We start from the raw sequence: 5,111 nt of genomic DNA on the forward strand, positions 1-5,111 counted from the left end.
ATCACAATAATTTTTTTTTAAAAAAATTGACATTATCGTTGGATTTACTGAGGACATAGTCCGACGGTAATGGTGCAAAAAACAGTATATTGTGGCGCCAACGTTACTGTCGAAAAAATCCGTCAATAACCAAAAGGTTTTTCGGACAAGTAATTTACTGTAGAATCCGACGGTAATTACCATCGAACGAAAAAATCTAACGATAATTAATTACCGACGAGGTTTATACCGTCGAATTACTTTTGACAGTAAATTTGTCGATAATTAACTTACTATGAAATTTTATTCATTTTTTAACAGAAATTTCATCGGTACTTATTATTTTTTTTTGTAGTGCAAAATGGAGAAGAAAAACTTGTTTCATTATTTTTGTTGGTACAATCATAAAAAATTTACAATTTTTTTAGTTAATGACTGTAAAAATAAGACTAAACACATAAATTAATTATTTTTTATATTTAATTTAAATGTATAAATAATATTTTTTTATTTAAATAAAAAAATCTTGAGAATAGTCTATATATTTTTACAACAATAAAATTAGGTAATAAATGAAACTAAACTCTTATTCAATCAATAATCATTAAAACCAATTTAGATGAATGAAAAAAAAAGGAACACATCATCGTAAATTTTTCTCCAATTTAAAGTTTTTCCAACGTAAGTCCTAAGTATTCTCTATTACTATGATTAATTTTTAATAGAAAAAGTTCGTTTTCCAAGAAATTAAAATAAAGTGATGTCTTCTACGCAAGTGATTTTGCATAGATTAAAAATGCCACATCATATCGTCATTAGTATGACTTCAAGCTTCCAAATAGAAACAGATTTAATGCAATGCAATGACACATTCTGTTCTTTGAAAATCAAAATAGGTGGCTCTATTTTGTACATTAAATAAATTATTATTATATGGTTACATGTTTGACTTAATAGTACCATCAATGCTTCATCAAATCAAAATGCATATTTTCTTCTCACTATGCTATGACCAAGACTACAGTTAGTCATAATCCATTTATATATATTTGCTCTTTTTTTTTTTTTTTCTTTCCTCCTTAGGANNATTTTCAACTAAGATTATTGCTATTTCAGACAGATATACCAGGTATATATAATGTCTTTAGTAATATTTTTTTCCGTTATATTTATATTTTTATCGGTACTAACAGCAAATTAGCACGTTAGTTTTTTTAATAGAAAATAAGGAAAAAAAATAAAAAATAAAAGGGTGCTAATTGAATCTGGTACTTGTGTTTGCATAAATTATTAGTATAATAGACTTTGCAAGTCAAGAAATTGAATAGAAGTAATCAATATAAATAAAATATCGTGGCACACACAATGGCTTTAATACCACTCTAATCACACATTACTTAAGTGCTTTGTGATTATGATGTTGAAAAGCACGTACCAGGGTTTGCAATATTTCACACGAGATTAGGGATTAAATTTAGAAAAAAGAAAAAACTGAATAAAGATTTTTTTTTAAAATAGAGAAAAATACCAAATTCATTGATACTGTTAGAATATAATTAGGATCAATTAGTATTATTTAGTATATCTAAATATTTATTATAAGAGATTATGTATTTATTATTACGATTTTCTTAGTACCTATAAATACTCTTTTATATTGTATCATTCCAAACAATTTGAATAGACAACTTGAATACACTCAATAATATATACAAATCCTTTCCCTAGTTTAGTCTCTTGTTTCTAACATGGTATCGGAGCCATGGTATTATCCTTAAAGAGGATAGGTTGTTTTCCTTGCGGTGAAATAACCGTAGTTTTTGTATTTTTTTTCTATGCCATTCTTCTTTCCCTTTTGTCACTCCTTTGATGCTTTTTCACCTCACCGACTAGCCTATTTTGAGTTGAATGATCAAACACCATTGTCATCTGCTGCTTACCTATTCTCATGAAAAAATCATATAGTTTTCGCTCTCTTTCGGCAGTTCCGTCTACGTTCTCTCGTGGCAATTCCGTTTGCGTTCTCTCGTGGCAGTTCCATCTGCGTTCTCTCGTGGCAGTTCCGTCTGCATTCTCTCGTGGCAGTTCCGTCTGTGTTTCGTCTGTGTTTCCTTGTGGCAATTTCGTCTACATTTCTTTTCAGCAATTCCGTCTGCACTTCTTTCAGATAGTGGCAGTTTCGTCTGCGCTTCCTTCAGACAAGCGGCAGTTCCGTCTGCGCTTCCTTCAGACTAGCGGCAATTCCGTCTGCGCTTTCTTCAGACTAGCGGCAGTTCCGTCTACGCTTCCTTCAGACAAGCGGCAGTTCCATCTGTGCTTCCTTCCGGTAGTTTCGTCTGCACCCGTTTTATCAGTTTAAGCAGTTTTTTTCTCTTTATTTCGTTGTTTTAAATAAGTTCCAAACTCAAGTTGTCACTTGAGTTTGAGGGGGATGTTAGAATATAATTAGGATCAATTAGGATCAATTAGTATTATTTAGTATATCTGAATATTTATTATAGGAGATTACGTCTTTATTATTACGATTCTCTTAGTACCTATAAATACCCTTTTATATTGTATCATTCCAGACAATTTGAATATACAACTTGAATACACTCAATAATATATCATCCTTCTCCAATTAAGTCTCTTGTTTCTAACATATACAAACGGACAATTTGACAAACGGACAATTTGACAAAAGATTCTACATTTGACTTATATTATTGGAGAGCATTCGATTTCGTCACAATGAGAAATGAGTTTGTGACAAACCTTCGATTAATTTGACCACAAAGATGCAAGTCGTTGTAATTCATTTACTACAAGGGACACGCTAAATAGCGGTGGTTTTTTTGGAGAATTACGACAATTTTAGGAAGCAAATGTTGAGAGTGGGGGCATCATGGGTATGGAGGAGTCTTATTCAGGGCAGGGATTTATTGAGAAGGAATAGGAGATGGAGTATTGAAAAGGGATCAGAAATAAAGATATGGAAGGATAATTAGGTTATGAGTATGGGTAAAATTCTTATGAACAGAGATCTCTCAGTAGACAGAGTTAAGGAGCTGATCATTGAAGGAGAATGGTGGAAACAAGAGAAAGTAGGAGCCTCATTTCCAAGGAACATAGGAGCTGAGGTTGTACGATGCTTTTTACGAGCCAACATTTACGACTGAAGAAAACATTGAGCAACGTCTGCCTGGAATTGATCGAGAGTATTGGAGATGGTTCCTTAACTATCGTACCGAAGAGGAGACAAAGGTAATCTAGTAACTCATTGGTACACAACATTACAAATTATTTAGCATTGAGTCTTTTTAAATCAGTTTCTAATTACCCTCTGTCTCTGATGGACCAAGAGGAGAAGTGCAGGAAAAACGCGGCTAATCGATCAAAGCAACTATATACCCACACTGGTGGTTCGAAAAGCTTTGCACGACGGATAGAAGAAGAGGTACTTTACTTTTTTATTCACTCACCTTAAAACTATTTCTATGACTTAAGTTCACTTGATTGTGTGGAATAATATGGTGATAGTATAAACTTTGTTGATACAGTCGAAAGAACAAGGGAGAAGAGTCGGTAGAGGAGAGTTATGGATCAAAGTGCACAAAAAAAATGATGGCTCCTATATCAATGATGAAGCAAGAGTAATTGGTGTAAGTACTACCAATTTTTTCATTTATAGTTGTGTGATATTTTAATGATTGTATTTGCTAATTTGTGTCTGTAGGAAAGAATTGAGGAGATTAAGCAACAAGATGAGTCTTCTAGATTGTTGTCTCAAAATGATTTCATTGCTCAGGTTTTCATAAAAGAGAAACCTGGCAGAGTACGTGGTATGGACCGACTCCTAGTCAACTATTTGGTCCGAATTCACGTTCGTCGGTCAACGGAGTCCAAGTAGAGGAGACCCAGAGGAAGCTGCTAGAACTGCAAGCAGAGCTGGAACGCGAGAAGTTGAAGAGGAAGGCGATGGAGGATGCTTTGATTTATCTGCAACGGCAGGGTGAGGAGCTCCCACCAAACATCGCTGTAGGGATGAGTTCCGTGGAATGATAGAGTGGAGAATAATGTATTAGGATTGGAATTATTTTGGTTTGAAGCAAACTTTTTTTGAATTAGACTATACAACTCTTTGTAGAGATTTGTTTTCTTCGTACTTTAATGAATATATTATTTTGTTTTGCAGATAATTTTTTTTGTTTTTATACAAGTTTGGATTCTGAGGTTGAAAATATTAACTCTTAAAATAATAAAAAATTAAAAACGCCAAAAAAAATAGTTCTATAGTATTTTAAAAAAACTTTACGATTTATTTAAAAAATCCAAATTTTTTTTTATTTAGCGGCGGTTTTAAACCGCCGAAGAGTGTGACTTTATCTGATTGGTATTGCGGCGGTTTATAGCCGCCGGTAACTGTGCCGGAAAGCTTATTTCCGTTTTGGGCAATTTTGAAATCGCCGCAAAACACACATCCACTCGAAAACAACAAAAAAAATAGCGGCGGTTTTAGAACCGCCGGTAAATATGACGGAAATCATGTCACTCGCATATGCCGGCGGTTTGTTGCACGACGGCTGCGAAATTTTGATTTAGTGGCGGTTATACCGGCGGTTGTTGAAAACCGCCACCAAACCTAGTGCCGGCGCCAATATCCTTGGCGGTATGATAAACCGCCGGTAATTGATTTCGTGACCGTTTAAAACCGTCGCTAATAAAAAAACCGCCGCTAATAAAAAAATGCCGTCATTACGCACCTCCCTTGTAGTGGACTTTAAGAATGACTGTAAAATAATTGTTCATATACCTATTTTCTTTCAGGTTGTTTTAGGTTGAGTTTTTTTTCTGTATTTTAAAAATAACAATAATCGAATTCTAACATTTTTTATAAAAATTTTAAATTGCCTCACGACATAGTATCAACGAGATTAAAATTAGAAATTTAGTATGATTTAATCTTTTTTTTTTAAGTTAGAAGTGAGACTCGAACCCGAAATTTTTAGGTGAGGATAAAAAAATATGGCATTTAAATTATAATTTATTGACTTAGTAGGATCTAATCCTTATTATTATCTTAAATAAATTAAAAACCAAAAAAAAAAAAAGAAAAAGAATAAACTTTTTATAAATAAAAAATCATTCTC

At 33.0% G+C, this 5,111-nt stretch overlaps 1 long non-coding RNA gene across 1 annotated transcript; it reads left to right on the top strand.

Annotated features, from left to right (window-relative positions):
* Positions 3,076–3,777, top strand: LOC107628136. The gene is made up of 4 exons (XR_001617607.2): positions 3,076–3,225; positions 3,326–3,418; positions 3,522–3,623; positions 3,698–3,777. It is a non-coding gene; the product is annotated as an uncharacterized LOC107628136 (long non-coding RNA).

This window comes from Arachis ipaensis, chromosome B02 (genome assembly GCF_000816755.2).
Source record: "Arachis ipaensis cultivar K30076 chromosome B02, Araip1.1, whole genome shotgun sequence".
NCBI classification, from domain to species: Eukaryota; Viridiplantae; Streptophyta; class Magnoliopsida; order Fabales; family Fabaceae; genus Arachis; species Arachis ipaensis.